This window comes from Stegodyphus dumicola, chromosome 2, assembly GCF_044657685.1.
Source record: "Stegodyphus dumicola isolate Sdum_Otavi_A_Nest chromosome 2, ASM4465768v1".
In the NCBI taxonomy this organism is placed as follows: Eukaryota; Metazoa; Arthropoda; class Arachnida; order Araneae; family Eresidae; genus Stegodyphus; species Stegodyphus dumicola.
Genome location: NC_140769.1, coordinates 103,613,924 through 103,635,374, shown reverse-complemented (window position 1 = coordinate 103,635,374; position 21,451 = coordinate 103,613,924). Strand labels below are relative to the sequence as shown.

General features: G+C 32.4%; 1 long non-coding RNA gene across 1 annotated transcript in view; it reads right to left on the bottom strand.

Annotated features, from left to right (window-relative positions):
* Positions 1-6,250: 6,250 nt before the first annotated feature.
* LOC146998532 (uncharacterized) overlaps positions 6,251-21,451 on the bottom strand; it is a 41,044-nt gene continuing 25,843 nt past the window's right edge. The window contains exons 4-5 of the long non-coding RNA XR_015039320.1: positions 15,961-15,999; positions 6,251-6,453 (exon numbers count right to left, since the gene is read on the bottom strand). This is a non-coding gene — a long non-coding RNA (uncharacterized LOC146998532). The remainder of the gene's footprint in view (positions 6,454-15,960; positions 16,000-21,451) is intronic.

The window sequence follows — 21,451 nt, the reverse complement described above, 5'->3', positions numbered from 1 at the left end:
AATTTTTTAAATTTAACTTTATATCGTCTTCAATGGAATTCCAAATCATGCCTAAGAAATTCGATTCACTAGTTAATTTGTTGTCTGATTCCTTAATCCCATCTGAGACCCATAAATCGTTTAATGCTTTAGAATTAGTTCTTAATTTTCTGAAATTCATCCCAGCATCCTTAAATATATTAACCGCATCTACAGATAACCGATATGCATCTTCAACCGTTCCTGCTCCAAAATATAGGTCATCGACATAGACAGAAGAATTTAACATTTGGAAACTGTCCGGCATTTTATCTTTATATTTTCGAATGTGATATTTTATAGTGGCGGCCAAAATGAAAGGAGATATAGTCAAACCGAAAGCTACGCGACACATTTGCATAATCTTAAAGGAGTCATTATTTTCATTAAACCAAAGAAATTTTAGAAATTTTCTATCACCTTCAGCAATTCCTATCATCAAAAAGGCTTTTTCAACGTCTCCACAAAACGCTATCTTAAACTTACGAAAATTTAACATAATGTCTAGTATATTTGGATTTAGATTAGGTCCCGATTCAAGGCAGTCATTTAACGAATTCGTGTCCTCTGTCCTTGAGCTAGCATCGTACACAATTCTTACCTTAGTAGTTTCACTAGGTCGTATCACTGCTCGGTGAGGCATAAAATATCCCAAATTTGTATTATTATTTGGACATTCCTCCACAATTCCTTCTAATATCTGGTTCTCAATTATATTTTTATATTCCCGAAAAATCTCCGGAGTTTTACTTAGTTTATTGTGAAGGTTTGCGAATCGTTTCTTAGCTACCTCAAAATTATTTCCTAAATTATTTGGACTGTATTTCCAGATTAAATTTGCCTCATATCTTCCGTTTTTAAACTGCAAATTTCTTTCAAACTGGTCTAGTATTTCGCAGTCAATATCGGAATAATCATCAGAATCATTAATTCCCATATGTTCTAATTCCCAAAAACCTTTTAAATCTTTCAACACAACAGTGTTTGTCATTACCGCTAAATTTTCAGAACAAATTTTGTTTGTTTTATTTTTCTCGATTCCTGCGGCAACCCAACCAAACACAGAACTGACTGCGTACAACCCTTCAGATATTTTAATTCTTTCAGAATAAACTACATTCCAGAATTCATCCCCTCCAATTAATATCTCAACATCTATGTTATTTTTTCTTGCGCAATCGGCGATCTGCAACCCCATATGCTCCATGAAGTCTGCAATTAGTTTACTAGGCACACTGATGGACGCCGAGGAAATAACATCCGAGATCAAACATTCAATTTTTATTTTATTATTTTGTTTCCAATTCTGAATTTCGATTTCAACAACCGGATAGGAATGATTCATTGCCTTCGTCGCACCAAATGAATAAACAGAAAGTCTTTCATAAAGGATTGGAGTAAGTTTTAAATGGTCGGCCAATTTTTTCGTTATAAAGGATCTGTGACTGCCTTGATCAAGAATTAATCTAGTTAATTTTGATTTATACTTAGAACAAGCATAAACTGTACAAGTTTGTAATAATATTTCCCTGGCATTACAGTCATTATTATTATCACCTTGAGGAACAGAAGCAATCAATTTTAAGTTTTGAACTTTATTTCTTTCGTCAGAATTCAAAGTCAGAGATTCAGTTTCATTTTTGGAATAACCTTGTTCCGACTTCTTGTTTACAAGGGATTTATTAGTACAAATCGATCCATTGTGATACATACCGCCACATTTATTACATTTAGTTTTATTTCTGCACCTTTCTGATGTATGGAATTTTTTAAAACAAGAAAAGCAGCGGTTTTCGGATCTTAGTTTCTTTAATTTATCAGAAACATTCACTTCGCATTTAAATGACTCGTGCAAATTATCACAAAAGATGCATTTTCGGTTAACTGCAGTATGAAATGCAGCCGTGGGTGTATTTTTTACATATTTTCTAGTTTCATATTTTGATTGATCGACTCGAGGAGGCACATGATTTTTCCTTTCGCTTAATACTAGATTTGAAACTTCCCTGCATTCTATTTCCGTTTTAATAAATTGTGTTAATTCCGAAACTTCAACTTTATCTTTCGATCCTCTTTGCCGATTAAATTCCAAAACTAAATCGTCCGGAATTAATTTTAATAATATTGGAATTAATAAATGTCCATATGAGCCAGAAGTTACTTCTAAAGTTTCCAAATTACGAATCGAAACTTCTAATTCGTCATATAATTTACGTAAAGCCTTTACGTTAGCAGAATTTTTAACGGCTTCTAAATTGAGAATTTTATTCATGAATGAATTAATGATCAGGTCTTTTCGACCATATCTGTCCTTTAGTAATGCTACACAACTATCATAATTACTTTCTGTTAACTCAAAGCCTGACACAACATTCGAAGCTTGTCCCGTTAAGAACGGTTTTAAGTATACAAATTTTTGTATTTTTGAAAGCGTTTCGTTTTTATATATCGAATTTTCGAAACTATTCCAAAATTCATTCCATTGTTTGGGGTCTCCTCAAAATTTATCAATCATTAATTTTGGTAATTTCAACGTACTACTCCCACTAGAACTGGAACTTACATGCAAAATTCCATTACCACTAGACTGGTTTAAATCAGAACTTTGGGGATTCCTCGCTGGCGGTACTGCGGTAACCGTACCTAGAAACTGCTTAATTTGACTACAAGCAATTATACATTTGTCATTGTATTCTTCGCTTATACTACAATCTTCTTCAATTAAGTTAACATCAATTAACTCTTGTATTTCATCATCAAGCGTTCTTAAATTATTTTTCTTTTCGGTTAATAATTCAAACAATTCTCTTAATTCTTTAATCAAATTTTTCTCCCCTTCAATTTTTAATTTATCTTCAATCACTTTAATTAACCTAGTAACAGACGATCTCAATGTGGAACGTTTACGTTTCAATCTATCTAACTTCTCTTCCATTTTATTTAATTTAAATACACCCACGACAGCAATAATAAATACTTACTAATGTACTACAAATATTCACTAAATAATTAATTTAAGATTTCCCTACCTTTATTTGGAATTCCATTGTCACTTGAATATGAAATATCCATTGAAATCGAAACACTTGGATCGAACACCTAAAATCTTCACAAAGCCTTAATTCCTTACGCCGATGCACCATTTAATAATTTTGTGCATCTCTAAATCAGATGATGGTGGTTCAGTGGGTTTACTAATTTTAACACTTTTACATTTTAAACAATATTTTAATTACTATATACAGAGCGTATTCTTAGGCCGCCGCCTTCAACATGAACAAACTTTATTCTCTACAACTAAGCGAGCAACAGCGCCCTCTAGCCTTTTTCTTCAAATTACACAACATGGACTAAACATGATATATTTAGTGCTTCTCATTTAATCACAGTACCTTACTGGATCAGATGAGAACAATGCCATGATGACATTTCCAAGACCTTGTACCGAAGAAGTAAGGCCTGCTTTGTAAATCTAACATACTAACTAATTTAGCCCTGCTAAGCTGTATATATAGCGTACAGTAAATATGTTGTGTTATTTTGAAAATGGATACCTTTAGCCTTGTATTAAGTAATAAATTCCTGATAGAATTGTTTGTTAATCTTGCATAAGAACTTCATTAGGGGTTCTGCTTTGAGGTCATCATGAAGGCACTTATTCCTAACAACAAAGTGGGCATCTGTGATGATACGCAGCTATCTGTTCTGCGCCGTTTGCAATTTATTTAAGTTCCTGGTGAGTAATTGTCGCCCAGTCCGCTGAAGTGTAGATCATTATTGGTCTAATAACAGAAAGATAACTGAGTCTGTTCTTATCCAAATCTAGTGAAAAGTATTTTACAATGATGGTATAAAGCCATTTAATGACATTTAGAACCCTGACTCGCATGTTAGTAACGTGGTGAATTCATGTGAGGAGATCGTTAAATAATATTCCTAAGCATTTTGCTTGGGAGACGACAGGAACAGGTTCATAGAAAAAAGTAAGTCCTTTTTTGAGCAGAAAGTTCCTTTTTCGTTTCCATATAATCAGAAGTTGTGATTTGGATGCGTTGATTTGAACTTTCCACTGTGCACATCATTTTCCAATGTGAGGAATGAAGTTTTGAAGTTTCCCAACAGCTTGTTAAAACTAATTGCTGAAACTCTTGCTTAAATAGCACTTCTTTCTACCTTAATCTGAATAAACGCTGGCTATCTCATTTACATTCTGGCATGAAACGCGTGGGTGAGTGATAGGAAAGTACTAAAACTTAAAATTAACAATTAGTTAAAAATAAATAGATAAATCTCACAAGATAAGCAATGAAATTTAAAAATACTTAATTGCGACACAAAATACAGTTACATATAAAATAGGTATTGGTAAAAAGGAATTTTTCAATATAGTTCGAAATGGAACGTGTAAGATTATTCCCTGGCGGATCTTTAAGAATGTTTCGCATTGCAGATTGCATGAATTGTAACCCTGCCCAAGAAGAGAGGGAAAATTCAATTTTTAAAAGCTCTTAAAAGTACAATGCTGTTGTTCTTCTCACTAGCTCCTACTGTTTCAAAAACTGAGTTACCTTTCATAAAGTAAGTACACAAGACAACTTACTTTGACACTGCAAGACAACTTTTAAAAATTATTTAACGTGTTCCCAAATAGAAAATCAAACCAGCAAAAAGCAAAGCGGAGAAACTAATTTGCCAAGAAAAACAAGGAGAACGATTACTAATGCTTCCGCTTTCAGTGAAATGTGTCACTTCTTAAAAGAAAAGCTTTAAGCTTTTCTAGTATTAAAAACTGTGAAAGACAGTTTCTTCCTCATTCTAAACATCAGATTTGCATTAGCTTGTTTTTTAAGCTTTGCTTTCGACAGAAGGAATAGGATTCTGATGTTCCAAAGCAGCTTTATAACTTTAACGTACCTGGAAGAATTCATTTTCAGTCTTGCTTGAAAGTTTTTTCAGTTTGTTGAGTATAGTTCCCTGTACCTGCATTTTAAATTTAAATTATGACTTTACTTCTTTCTTTATATTTATGTTATGCAAATAATTTGTTTTAAGGGTTCTAATTTTGTCTTTTTACTGAATAATTAGAAAAACTTTTTCCTAAGTATTTTCGCGTACATTACAAATTTTAAGTACTTATAAAAAGATGAGCTGTTATTGTCTCCAAAACATTTATTACTTTCATTACGTAAGAAGTAATCGCCTTTGTTATTCAAAAGTAATTTCATTGCACAAAATATGAGTTTCAGAATTTTGAATGATCATACATTTCCTATTACGATAGTTAATATTTATTAGGTCAAATAAATTAAAGATATTTTGTTATATAATATCAGTTACTAGCCCAAATTGCATTAGCCTAGAAGGGCTGTTAGTCTCAAAACGGAATTTTGCTCTGAATCGCTCCAAATGTGTGAATCAGTTTTCAAATTGTTGCCATCAAGTATTATCGCCCTGTATTATACTTAAAGAAACTAAATAATGAAGAATCTACATGAATATAGATATGTTTCTCCATGAATCCATGTGTTTTTTCCCATTGTGAAAAACAACGGTGCCTACAATCATCAAATTCTGAATAACGTAGTCTTCCACCCGAACATGGGCACCTGTTCGGGTGGGGGTTGTCTTATTGTCTATTCCAGATTTTGTAAAATTTTAACGAATTTTCAATTAACAAACTCAATGATTTCAAAGCGAGCAATGGCAACACTGTACGGGGGGAACATTTTTATCTCCAGCGCTCCAGACTTATCGGATATTCTAAAAATAGGCTGTTTTTAAATATTTTTAGCCCAAAGGGGCATCAGTCCAATAAATACTATTACATTGGATTTGCGATTCAGTTCAATTATTTAGTTCGGAACCGTGCACGTGATTTTTACTGAGAGTAATCTTGATTAGCTGGTATATGCTTTCAATGTTAAAGAGAGTTTATAATTGTTTATGTTTTATATATGTAAATATGCAACTTATTTCAATTCAAGTTTGAGCTTCTTCCTCTTCATTTGATTTATCTAAATCGCTACAAAATTATAGCATACAACAATAGGTTACTATTATGCTAATTAAATAACATTTTTGTTGAAGTTCCATTCATATTTTATACAATATTTCGAATACATTCACTCTGTCTGAAAATAAAAGTTTACCGGTCTATTAATCAAATTCACTAAAAGTTATTTTAGTGAACGCAAAGTAATTCAATGCAAACTCAGTAAAAATTAATGTGCAATTTTGTCTAAATTTTTAAAACCGTTTATTAAAGGTATTTTTACAAAATACTTTGAAAGCTCCACAAATAAGACTTTTGCTTCATAGTGAGCTGTCATACATATTCAGCAGTGCCATCTTGTGCGAAAAATGCATTGCAGAATCTCTAAACTATCCAGTATTCCATCCTCTCTACAATCAGTTGCGTCCTATCTTGTACATACACTGAAACATAAAATTTTCATATTATATCTTTCAAAAAATATTAAAATATTAAAAAAGTATCTAACAAACCATTTGACATCTCCAAATTTACAATAAAATTAGAATTCTATAAATAAGTACATTAATTTGACTATAATATAAAACACTTTAACAAAAATGCAAACATCGTTTTTAATATGATCACATAATAAATTAATTAATTTGTATGTGTAGATTTTTACAGTTACGAAAATAATAAATTATCATTATAATAAAATATTTCAAATTTATTATTATATTTATATGTGTATATTTGAGTCGTAATAAACACACAAGACGTTAAAAAAAACTTTGGACGTAATTTAAAATCTGAAACCTTTCAGATTTTTTTAAAAATTATTATTACTATTATTATTCATCTAACATGATGCAGACAACAGCATTCATTTGCGTAATAATATCCAAAAAGCAGCCTATGTAAAAATTTACGCAATGTTTTTAATATGGTAAAGAAAATTTCTGTGCACTTAAATTACTATAAATTTGTAATATACGAAATAAGCGATCATTCGAAAGCGCAATACAGCAATACAAATCCCTTTTACTTTAAAAATAATGTAATTCTTTTAGCAAAGCTTTCAGTAAATATCATAGTTTTCATAAATGCAATATGTGTTATATTTGCTGATGAAAAAACTGAAAAAAAATATAAATAAAAAGAAATTTAGGCACAAAGAGACAGAGCGAAATATTCATGAATTTATATGAATTATATTCATATATTATTTAGGATCTATTTCTTTCCTTCCTATGCTTATTCTCCATCAAAAATATAATGTTTCTGGTGGATTCTTTTTTATCTAATTCTCCGAGAAAATGTTTTTTAATACATTGGTAGTACTTATTTATATACTTAATATCTTCAGAATTGTGGCACTATTCAATTTCCCACAGTAAAAAAATTATGCATGTGTTATTACAGAGGAATAAACTCCTTTTGAAAAACTCGGTACTTTTCCGTTTTGCCGGCGCAGGCGATAAAGTCGCCAATAATGGTGTAACTGATCCCAAACGGAATATCCTCGCTGGTAACCTTTTACACCTCATTTTCAAAACAAATCGCAGCAATTTCTTATCAGATTGCTTGTTTCTTTCAATACTAGCATACAATTGAATAGAATTTTAACCCAGAGAGTTCAATTTTATGCCCTAAGGCCATTCGTGGTAATTAACTTAATTAGGATGCAATCACACTGCTCACCCCAAAGCGGAAATATAGAAAAGGCAGAGTTAAATTCATTATTTCCATTAAGAATGCACTAGCGAAGTAAACCACTGCGGTCTTACGTAATTTCTGAGTAAGCTATTTGTACGAATTGAAATAATTCTTGCATTTACAGTTGCATTCCGAATTAAGATTTAACTTGAAATTAACGTAGATAATTACTGAGAGAATTAGATTTTTGTAGCGTAGTTTACGTGAGATGAGATTACTTGGGGTCACGTGATATGAACCGGCGAATCAAGATGTTGACCATGAAAGCATAGTACTTTCTTAATGTCTTTTTACAAATTTATTGTCTTTATTTATTGGCTTTTTTACAAAATTTTAAACGATATTAAAATGTTTATGCCTTCAAAATAAAAAAAAAACCCTTAGATTACATTTGTTTGTTCTTTAAGGATCCTTAGATTATATTTGTTAACAATTTTTATGTGTATACTGTATGTTGTCGCCAGTAAAGTCTGCTTGGCGAGATTTGCGCCGGCGAAACGGAAAAGTACCAAAAACTCTTTTGCGCAAGTGATCTTTCCCAAAACTCGTCGAACTGATTTCTGAAACAGTATATGATACTGAAGATCCTTTACTGTAGTTTATGATAAAGGTAGCATACAAAATTTGTATTCCTGATCTCAGATTTTGGATGTAAATCCTTCATGTAGCATGAGTACTTTTATAATTATTTTTCGATAACCTACTGTGCACTGATAAGCAATACTCAGACGTTAAATGCTCTAGCAAATTTCAAGTGTACTTACGTATTATCGTACTGCCATTACCTTGGCGCAGTTTGGCGAATTTTGCGGAAGAAAAGAACAATTACTTTTATTGTAAAAAATTATATATTACGTACATAACGTATTATTACATTCAGAATCAACTATATATTTATTCCAAAAGATAATCAGTAGATCTTGTTACAAACGTTTCTAGCTTTTGCTGTGGCGGAAATTTCGTAGCGACTGCTTTGAGAAAGAATTCAAAACATTTTTTCTTTAGATATTTTGCTACAAAATAATGCATTCCTGCAGAAACTTCACCTCTCTTTCTTCCATTATAGGAATATCCTACAAGGACAAATTTTAAAATCAAATTTAAGAAAACAAAATCATAAATTTTCTCTTATGATTTCCAAACCATTGCAACTTGGAATACAACAAAAAGAACTCGTATTAAAACGACGACGCTCGAAACTGAATATTTGTCATGCGCGTGGTTGCCTGAATAATTGTTACGCGCGTGGTCACCAGAGCTAGGTGTATCCTGAAGCTTTGGCGATTTCTTCTAAGGTGGTTGCGATAATGCGTAAGTACCTGTTGAAAATTGACTTTGATGATCCTGTGCACTGCATGAATCCAATATTAAAATCGTCTCCTGGTTTACCAGGTTAATACCGGAAATGACTTCCAAAGTTTAAACAAAATTACAGTTATTCCGAGATCAGATATTGAAACACGAGAAAACAGAATAATCCGGATTATAATTTACAAAAAAATGCATTTATTAATTTATACATTTTACTTTTGTGTTTAAGCAGTTTAAACAAGAAAAAGAATAAGTTCATTCGGTTTCAAAAATTAAATAACTATTGAAACCGAAAGAAATACATTGTAAATTCTAGAAAAACAGACATCTTTAGAAGTACAGAAACTAATTATAAATGACTCTGCCATAACCTACTATTAATGCTGTTATTCCATACATTTTTTCCTTTCTTTTTGCATTTTTTGTAGACAACTTTCTTTTACGATGATGGTTCGCAAAAATATTTTTTCTTTTGTTCGTAATAAGCAAACAACTTTTTAAACAGGGCCTGGTTAATTCGTAAGTCTGTTAATACGTCACTGGCTAATCAGGAAATGATTGTATTCTTATTAACTCATATTATGTTTAAAAAAACTGCAGATAAAAATGTTTTACTTTACTGCCTTAAACACTAATGAAATATATATCCATATTAGCGGGAAGTGCGATTAAAACGACATTTTAGGTTACGGTAAACGATTATGCAAAAAATGAATAAGTATTTTAAAACTTGCTAAGACAGCTGTTAACATGTTTGAACAAAATGCATAACAAATCATTCCCAGTATTTTAAATTTATTGATGTAAAATTTTCCTGATTTTAGTTACAAAGGATCTTGAATTCACGACTTTGAAGTTTTCTGGGTTAAAATCACTTCGTATCTTCTACAAGCAATAGATACAGTCAGAAAGGTTTAAGAAATAAGTTTCAATTACTGCCTGATTTCTTCTGTTCATACAGCTTAACTGAAGACTATTTAGAAAAAGCAACGAAACGTAAAAAATTCCAATGAATATCTTGTCTCACAATTGCTTATTGCTTGATTGGGTTTACTCACCCATACAAACAATAAGCAATTACTCACCCATTTCATAATGCATTTTAAACTAATAACGATGAGTTAGTTCCCTGAAGAGCTTTACAAAACTGTAGTTAATAGTACAGAAATATCTTGATAGCTGAATATACATCTTAGAATATATTGTAACTGAACATTATATATATTGTACAGTGATTAGGATTTTTGATGCTGGAGACGTGAAATATTGTGTAATGCCCTTAGCAGGATTCGAAATCTGGACTTTCTGAATACGCGTCGAGTGTGCTTTCAGTTACTTAGCGAAGAGATGTGGAAAAGCGGGAGAAAATATCTTATGTACTTCCCTTTTTAAAGGAAGACTGGGGGTGAGCATACCCTATAAAGTATTTCTCCCGCCTTTTTAACATATCTTCGTGGTGTAATGGCCAGCACACTCGGTGCGTATTTGAGAGGTCTGTGGTTTCAAAAACCGACGAGAGGATTGCTCATTTTTCACGTTTACTGCTTTACTGGTAAACCTAATGTCTCTACAGTGGCGCCCGAACTAAAGAACGTTGGTGGATGATTGGATGATTATTCTCCACCGCCAGGATTTGACGATTGGGTCCCGTAATCCCCAGTCGCCTTTTTAAGGGAGAGTATGTAAAGTATTTCTCCCGCCTTCTTAGCATGCCTTCATGGTGTAATGGCCAGCACACTCGGCGTGTATTCGAGAGGTCCGCGGTTCGAGTTCCGGCGAGGGCATTGCTCACTTTTCAAGTCTCCTACTTCAAAAAAAAAAAAAAAAAATCCGAATGTCTCTACAACTTAATCGCCAAATCCTGGTGGTGACGAATTAACTTCCGTTACCTTTTAGTTGGGGTGCTACTTGTAAAGCCATTAGGAGATTTTGAATGATGGATCCTGGATTATTACAGTGCCCTTGCCGGTATTCGAATTCCAGACCTCCCGAATCGCTACGAGGGGGCATTCAGTTGCATCACAAAGACATGCGGAAAGGAGGGAAAAAATACTTTATAATATTCATGAAAACGATCTGCATTTAATGTAATTTAAATTTTAAAACTATCGGCTTTTAATCCTTATATTTATGTCAGTTTGACATACATTAACTTTATCATTAAAATAATCCTCAAGCGCATTCTACTATTTATTCGTTAAAATATCGACACTAGTAATTACGTCGTTTCCAGAAGGAATTCTGTTAAACATTATAAGAAAATTACAGATGTGATCAACAAAATATGCGCCTTAAAATACATCAAATAATTCTGGACAAAATTTCTAGTTTGTCATTACATATGCACTTGTACAAAACGCCCAGCAATGTTTCAAAAACTGTACAGCAGATTTTCTCTTAAAGTATGTGATGAAATATTATTACGATTTACCAGTAAAGCTTTTAATAGAGAAGTTTCACTGCTAAGTATGAAGCATCACTCCGTTTGATTTGAAAACACGTCTTGAGCCTCCTTCATTTGGATTAGATATTGATCGGTTAAGCAGACAAGAAGGATAACAATGATGCTTCAGGACATTACCAGTTGTCTGCAGAATGATAGGCTGATGCACTTAAAATAGATTTTGCTTAAGGAAATGTGCGAGAAGGAATTTGGTAAAAGCTGGTAATTTGTTTCTGATAAATTTCGGAGGAAATCTTGGGGAGAGGTTACAAATTGTTCAAGTAAATTTCTTAGCTCTGTCTGACCATTGAAGTTTCATAAATAATATTCCCTTCTGATGGGTCAACTACATGTGAATAATAGCAATCAGCAGGAGTCAATGAATTCCTAACGAGGGTCCCAGAAAAGCAATTCAGTTAGAATATTAAATTCATTTTAATTAAATATACATGTAATCAAAGTAACATAAACAATTTCAAGAATCTGTTTTGGAGAGATTTTTATGAACAGATAATATGCTAGAAAGCTTTCAAAAGCAATTTAAATTATTGCTTCCAGTGTTCCCTAATCGGGATGTGCAGCAATTGTGTCGTTTATAATTCCACAGTGACCAGTGTTATTTTGAATCGGCAGATAGCATTTAGATCTAGTCACAGAAAAAATTTCGTATGAATGATTATGAAGTTGTGTTAGCAGAAATTGTAATCTCTCTGCAGATTCGATACTTTAATGCAGCCTTTCTACTTCCTTCTACGAAGAAAAAGAAGTATTATTCCGGGTACCATATTTCAACGAAAATATCCATTTTGATCGCCATCGAATGCATTGTAACGACGTTTTTACATGACAAAGATAGAATAAAGGACACATTTTAACCAAACTAATTATAAAACTGACTTAAAATGGATTCAGAAAAGAGTTTTAATTCGTACCGTCTGTACGTACGTATCTCAGAATGTTGGAGTTTTATATATAGGACTGCTATAACATGTAGTTGTTTACCTCACCTTGTGGCTGCAGTCAGCCGCACCAAAAGTATATAAACATATACGCACTCTGTTACTCGGATCACTGAGCTCAGATTTTTTTTATTCTTATATGTTGGTAAATTGTGCATTATTTCCCTTTGAAAAAGATTCAATTATGTTGTTCTTATCTTCCGGGTAAGGTTTTTATGCCTTTAGTAAATCTGTATGCTATATTTGTATAATTATCAATAGTTTAAAATTTGTTTAAGCCTATTTCGTTTTACCATGGAAATATTTGTTTGCATTTGAAATTTAACAGAATGGTGAATTAAGCCAGTTTCTGCATCTTCAGTGTATTTTTGCCGAGTGGGATGAAAAGGAAACTCTTAGTTTCGTGCTCCGAAATATCTGCCATTTTGCCTGCTGGCCAAATTGTTTGCTTTTGCGTAGAAACTTTTAATTTTACTTGTAAAAATTGTTTTTTTTAATTGTTTTAAATGTATTTGATGTTTTATGTTTTTCTACAGCTTTCAGTTCTTAACGAAGGTGTTTTGAGATTTTATGTAATTTTTCCTTGCCGTGAAGTGATAACTGAATTCATTGAATGAGAAATCTATTCTAATGAAATTCGAGGAAATAAGTTTAAATGAAATACAGCAAAAAATGCGTATAACGTAATATTCCGTACAAGGAAGTCAAGTGCTGACCGCATCACATTTTTTATAAAAGGCGCGATTCGACAAATCGGAGTCGATCTTCGATAATGTCCAAGTCCAGACATCATCTGCATCAAAATTCAATCGATAATTCGTTCTGAATGCTGTGATTAGTTATAGTAGGTATTATCCAAAGATGGCCGTCAACTAGAGCACCTCAGACGTTACGAAGCTGTCTAAGTTAAATGGAAGCTATATGATTTAGAGTCAACAATAGAGTATTTTTTCTCTATTTGAAATTCGAAACAAATATTTCCATTTATTACTAAATCACCTTGATGTCAGTGTCAATGTTTGATCAATAACACTTTGTATCAAGCGAAATCAATAATATTACGCAACTATTACATATGTAATGCTTGCATCTAGATTTTAATCAAGGAATGTAAAAGAAAAAAACTCGTCCGTTTAATGTTTTCACTAACATTATGTAACGAAAATATTTTTTTTTATTTAAAGAAAAGAAATCCTCGTGCACCACAAAGTATCACACGAGACTTACAAATCGTAAGTAAAAAAGGCAAAATTGTAAGTAATATCATCAGTTTTCAACAATACAATGAAATCATACACAAGGATTTAAAAAAAAAAAAAAAAAAAAAAAAAAAAAAAAAACAAGTAAATACAAAAGTATAAAAATGTATAAAGAAATCATTATCAATTTTTAAAATAAAAGTCAACAAAATCGTTGAAAGCTCGGTAGGCCGAAGTCGAAGATACAAAATCATAATATTTCGGCGGCCAATGAATTCCAACTAATTTTAATCTACATTTCAAACGATTTCTTGCTTTATCAAGCAATGGGCAGTCAAAAAGCAGGTGGAAAACACTTTGCTGAACGCTAAGATTGCAATTACACAAATTGGAAGATGTCAGCTTAAATCGTTCAAGATAAACATTAAACTTACCATGTGCAGACAAAAATTGCGTAACTTTAAAATTGAGCAACAAGTCCTTACTTTTCAGTCTTTCAAAAATAGTTGGGAAGAATGTTTTTGTAACAGATCCCTTATCAGAAGAGATATAATCACAGTTCCACCGCTCAATCATTTTAGCTTTGAATGTTTTTTTAAATAAGATTTTGGAATATTTACATCAACATTAATATCATTTTTAGTTGCATTCCTAGCAAGCCAATCAGCTCTCTCGTTTCCATAATTACCCGAATGACCACGGACAAATGTAAAAAACACTGAAATACCCTTCTTCTCCAGATCTCCGAGAGACTGCTGTATATTAACAATAATATCATTACATAAAGAGGTATTTTTAAGAGATTCCAGGTAAGAGAGTGAATCCGTACAGATTAAGTAGCTGGAACCATGTCCATCCTGGCTAATTATCCACTTGATTGCAAAATTAATACACAGAAGCTCAGAAATATATACAGTACATTCATTTCTAATGCGAAATTGGTGACACTCAATTTCAATATCATCTTCAAAAATAAGATAAGCAAAACCAACTTTATCATCAATCCGACTACCATCCGTATACAACACAAATGAGAATGAATTTACATCAGTGTCCATACTATCCAGAATCTGTACTAGTTGTCTTACAGAAGGATGTGGTAGAACAGACAAGGGCAATAAACGATCAAAGTGAGAATTGGAGTAATTTGCAAGGCTATTCTTGTAATCTATAAAGGTCAGAATAAACAAATCCAGGGGTGGAAATCCGGCAAGAGAGAAAACAGCATTGTAACTAATAGTTTGGTAACCGCTTATAACTCGCAGCAAATTCGTCTTTGAACTCGAAGCAGGCGTTTAGAGTTAATTTTCTTTTTTAGAGACAATCCCCAAGCTCTACATCCATACAAAATAAAGGGTACAATGCTTTGTTTATAAATAATTGCGCTAACATTCGATTTAACACCAAACCTATTACATGCATAAAGAAAATATTATCACCTGAAATTACTGCATGAGAGGTGGATGGACTACGATTTTCTTGTAGACTGGGAATAATTCGTAGCAATTATCAGTCGGAGAAAATGTGACCCAGGCAACATTCGTTAAAACTTCTGTTTTAGTAATAAATGGAAATAAATAATGAACTTCTCAAATTCAACGGATAAATCTGAAGAAAGATTTTTTTGCTGTGACAGCAAACAAAATAACGAGAAGACGACGAAACTAATAACTTGTCAAATTGTGAGTGGTTGGAAAACAAGACCTGCTATCATACATTTGGTAAACAATATTTTGTGAAGATATTAGAGAGTAAAATCGGTTTTAGATGATGTGTTTAAAAATAAGGGCCTGTTTTGAATGCATGTCCTACATGCCTACATGTATATTGAAGAAAAAACTGAAAGTCGTGTTACTATGTAGACAGAAATATTTTATTTGATGATAATTAAAGACATTTAATTATTGCATTTTAAGGTGTCTTTTTTATAGAAGCTTTGATCCCCAAATATGTTGACTTAAAGTGGAAGCATAAGTACTAATAATCAAGCTTAGAAAGTATATGCATTACTGGGTAACGTCTGCAAATGGAAATTTACACTGCAATTTTTGAATAGCAAAATGGTAGACTTTACTTGAGGGTTATATGGCATTTAACCACATTGTTGTTAACTAACAGTGTACAAACAGTTTTTCGCATTACAAAGCTGATACGTGAATATTTCTTAGAAAATTTGCATTTAAATTTGTCGAGGAAATTTAAATCTTTCAACAGTCCTTTGATATAAAGAAAATTCATCAATTCTTGAATGTAGTAAAAAACATAGAGAAAAGTAACTTCCACATACGCTAGAAAGACATTTTCCGCAGAAATCTTCTGAGTAAAAGTTTTTAAACTTACTTTTTTATATTCGTCACAGCAAGAATCCATATCAAAAGCCTGTAAAAGTAAAATAAAAAAGTTTTCATATACTTCTCCCTTTCTAAAAATTACTTATATAATGTATTAAACAGTCATTAAAATTAATGGACTTTAAAAACAAATTTAGACCTTTTTTTAGCTTATTATTTAAAATAAGCTACCGAAAATATGTTATTTAAGCTAATAAAATATATTATTTAAGCTATTTCTATCAGCCGTCAAATTACAAAAATTTCTTAGAAAGGATATATACTATTTTTTTTTTAAATTTTAAATCCATTAAAGAATATTTAATACCGCACAAAAATTGTTCTTCGTTCATACACGCTTAATCTAACAAAACGTGCATGTTATTTTTTTAGATATTTTTATAATTACGAAAATGTTTCATTAAGTGCAACTTTAAATAAAAACTAACCAATGAATTAAATGAAAAGTGCAATAAAATACATTATTTTACTAACCACTCTCCAAAAGATTTCTAAATATATCCATTCATTCCGAAGAACCTAAAAAGATACTTAGAAATATAGAATTCCTTTTAAAAGCTTTAATTTTGTAAAATACATTTTTTGCACTGAGTTTGAGCTTTTAATGTATACATAGTGGATTTGATGGTTGGAAGAATATTTGCTTTGCACATTTGTCAAAAGATAGTCAAATTGTTGCTTTTTTTTACATAAATTGCATTAGGTGTTGTCATTTATTAACATCATCAGTCAGCTTATTTTAGAAACATATGAACTGTAAAATGAAAGGATGGCTTAACCCTTTGCTTAAATTTCTGTGCATTACTTCTACTACAGAAATTTGAAGAAGGCTAAGAGCATAATGTCTGAAAAAATGCTGAATCGAATTACTGTATTCACTTGCATGAAAATTAGTTGCCACAAAGTTTAGTTGTCGTCAAGGAGTTTCTAGCAAAGAAAATTAGCACATTTCGATACCATCCCCCTTACTCACCAGATTTTGCACCTACAAACAACTTTCCCACCCCTGAATTTAAGTATTACTCAAAGCTTATTATTTTAATAGCATCTAAAATATTCAGAAAAACGTAACCATAGCTTTAAAACGGCTGCATTAATGTACGAAGAAATGTATATTTTTACAACACGGGGTACAAAGATTTTGTATTTGAAGATTAAGCAGTAAGAATATCTTTTAGTTCAACTTTTAAATTTATACGAATTTAGTCTTCAAACGTTTTAGATTGACTACAAACAATTAGCATCTCAGTTAAAATCATGCGTCGAATAAGGATTATGGGATGCATATAGCACACTACTATAATATTCATTATAAATAACCAGCATAATATTTTAAATAAAATTATTCTAGTTTTTATTACCACCAATAAAACTATTAGTGATTAAAAATTCATTTTCTAACAAGACATATTGTAAACTGTAACAGCTTTAAATAATATTAAAATCTTGTAGTTTAAATAATTTAAATAGATGAACATTAAGGTATTTGTGAATGGCAATATTTGAAACCAGACTCGACTGCCTCGTGCGACTCTCGCACGAAGAATGTAATTTTTTTTTTAAAATGTTAGAATATGTTTTCTCTTCTTGTTTGTATGTCGCCATTTTTTAGTATTAAATAAAAGTTATTGCTGTGTTCCATCATTGCAGTTGATTCATTTCGCCAAAGAAGCATCACAGTCATAATTATTTTGGAGGCACTGACCGAGATCGAATAATCGTGCGTATTTTTATTTTATTAGTTCATCACTGAACATAATATTAGTGATACCAGATTATTACTTAATGTTTATATAGAATTGCTTTATGTTATTAGTTCATCACTGAACGCAATATTAGTGATACCAGATTATTACTTCCTTTTAATATTGAATTGTCTTATTTTATTAACGTATTGGATATTATTTTTAATATTCATTTTAGTTGTCCAGACAGTAGATATATATTTTGCTCTATTGTTATTCTTATTTTAGTCACCATTAATGTGGTAGAGAGAATGAACTTCATATAATTTAAATATTTCATTTTTGAGGTATACGTATTTAACAGAGTGCATTTAATTTCGTGATTCCTGACTGCATTAATTAATTAAAGTAATTAATTTGAGCTATTTTGAGGAAATATAAAGAACACAGTGTTCGTTAATTTTAAACATAGAAACAATGTCTTACTTGGGAAGAGCTCGTAAGGAAGATTTGCAAAATCTCGCGGCTGAACTGGGAGTTCATGTGACTGCAGATTTGAAAATAGTCGATTTAAAACAGAAAATTGTTGAAAGTAGAGATTATGATGAGGTATTCTTCAAATGAGTCTTAGACACAATAATAGAAGAACGGAAAGAGAGGGAGAAAAGAGAAAAAGAGAGAGAGGAAAGAGAAGAACGTAGGAGACAGGAAGAAGCAGAAGAGCGGAGAAGGAACGAACAGTATGAATTAGAGAGATTAAGACTTGAAGCAGAGACAAAGTCTCAAAATACCGGACAGATCCGGCCGAAAACGGAGCTGCGTCACCTTATGCAGAAATTCGATAACAAGAAAGGAGATATCAGTCTATATTTGCTATTGTTTGAAAGGCAAGCAGAATGGGCTAAAATTGATAAAGAAGAATTTGTATCTCATTTACTAGGACTACTTCCTTACGAAGTAACCCAGTTAATAGCTAGAGAACCCTCCGATAAAGCTAAAGACTATGAACACGTGAAAAATTTATTGTTAAGACGGTTTAAACTAAGCCCGGAAAAGTTTAGGCAGAAATTTATGAAACATCAAAAAAGTACCGAATCCACATGGGTGGATTTCAATTATGAAATAGAAAATTATTGCAAAGAATGGGTGACTGGTCTAGGAGTTAAGACTTTTGATCAGTTGCTAGATTTGATGGTGCTTGACCAACTTAAACGTCGAGTTCCTCCTGAAATTCGAGATCATTTTCTTGATGAATGGGTAGAGATGATTTCATCTAAAAAATTAGCTGAAAAACTTGATGCCTATGAAAACGTTTGTGGAAACTTTCAAAAAAGGCCTGTAGTGGATAGGCAGAAAGAAAGATTCAATGCACTAACTCAAGGTAAATTGAGTTCAGATAATAAAAATAAAACTGAAAAAAAATTGTCATCAGGATTTAATTCGCAAAGCTGGTTTCATAGACCTAGAAGTCCACGTCCAGATGATAAATATGAAAAACGAAAAACGCCACAATGCTATCAGTGTGGGTCCTATCAACATTTAAGGCCCCAATGTCCAAAACTTAAGAATAGTACTGAATCTCCTGCTAATCTTAACAGAATTAGTGCAAAACCAGAGGATAAATTTCTATTACCTTATACTAGTATGGGTTACGTAAATGGTCATAAAATTCCTATATTAAGGGATTCAGGTGCTAATATTGATATAGTTTGTCGCAAATACATCACGCCAGAAATGCTGACAGGTGAAAATGTGTGGGTGCAACAGCCATTATATTTGAATCCAACCTGTTTACCATTGGCTGAGATCGAACTAAATTGCGATCTTGGGCGAGTAATAACTAAGGCTGCCATTATTAGAAATGAACTCGACAAAGGAAGGTATTTATTCAAAGCTCAAAAGAAAAGAGAAATAGCCAAAGAGAAGATCTTGGAACCGATGAAGGAAGAAAATAAAGCATCCAGAGATGTTTTTGAAGAAGAAGATAATTTACCGGAGCTAAATTCGGAAGATGAAACTCTCATGAAACTGGTAAACATTGACTCAGAGGAAATTGCACAACTTCAGCTCGCTGATAAGGAACTGTCTAAAATCATCCAAGAAGTTAAAAAAGGTACATGCAAAAATGAGAACTATAGTCTGACAGGAAAAGAACTTTTAGTTAAAAAAACGACGGATAAAATGGGCTTTGAGAGACAGCTTGTCGTTATACGTGAAAAACTCAAGCCGTCAATTATAAAGATGTGCCACGAAGGAACTTCTGGACATTTAGGTGTCAAAAAGACCAAAGACAGACTTGCTAGATATTTTTACTGGACGAGGTGTTACAAAGAAACTGAAGATTTTGTAAGAACCTGTGATGCTTGTCAGCGCGCTGGAAAAGGAAATGACAAAAAGAAGGCTCCAATGACATTAGTACCAGTAATTTCCGAAATATTCACTAAAATAAATGTCGATGCCGTTGGTCCGCTACCTATTTCAAAGACTGGGAAAAAATATATTATTACAGCTCTGTGCATGTCGTCCAAATATCCAGATGCTGTTGCGGTGACAGACATTTCTTCGCCATCTGTGATTGATGCTTTCTTACAGATTTTCAGTCGTATGGGTTTTCCAAAAGTGATCCAAACAGATCAGGGGACCTCTTTCGTCAGTGCTTTGACAGAGGAATTTTTGGAGCGTTTCGGCATTAAACATGTAAGAAGCTCTGTGTATCATCCGCAGAGTAATCCCGTTGAGCGATTCCACAGAACGCTAAAAAGGGTGTTAAGAGTCGTATGTATAGGAGCGACTTCGGATTGGGAGAATTATCTACCATCAGTTCTTTTTGCTCTCAGAACAGTCACACACGAAAGCACTGGTTTTACACCAGCAGAATTAGTTCATGGCAAAAACCTACGAACGCCAGTCACTTTACTTTATGAGCAGTGGCTAGAACCGATTGAAGAAAGTAATAATGTTGTCAGTTACGTTTTCGAACTTATTAATCGAATGAAGAAATGCCAAGAACTTGCCGTAGAAAACACGAAAGAAGCTCAACAACGGAGGAAAATATGGTACGATCGAAACGCAGTGAAAAGAGAATTTGCTAGAGAAGATTTAGTTCTTGTTTTATAAACGAATCGTCAAAATAGACTAGAAGTACAGTGGAAAGGACCTGGAAAAATAGCGCAGAAAATTTCAGAAACCAATTATATTGTAAGCTTCGAGGAACAAAATGAGCCAAATCAAGTATATCACATTAACATGCTTAAACCATATTACAAAAGACCAGAAATGATTAATATGATAACTGAAGTGGAAGGAGACTTAGAAATGGACATTCCTCGTTTACCTTCCAATCCAAGTATATTAAATTTTTCGGACATCATAGAGGAGAATGAACTCGAGAAAAGGTTGAAATCCGAGCAAATAGAAGATTTACGAAAGATTTTATGGAAATATTCTGGTTGTTTTTCAAATAATCCTGGACTAACAAACTTAGTTTGTCACGATATTGAGCTATTAAATAACGAACCAATACAAATAAAGCCATACAGACTGTCACCCCGACAGACTGAAATTCTCAAAAGGGAAATACAGAAAATGCTCGATCTTAAAATTATAGAGCCGGGAGAATCGGACTATACATCTCCCATGATTTTGATAGAATCTTCATCAAAAGATCCTCGGCCTTGTATTGATTATCGTAAACTCAATGCTGTTACTAAAACTGAATACTATCCTTTGCCTAATATTGAAGAACGTATCGAAACTGTAGCAAAAGCAAAATATATTACCCTATTAGATTTATCT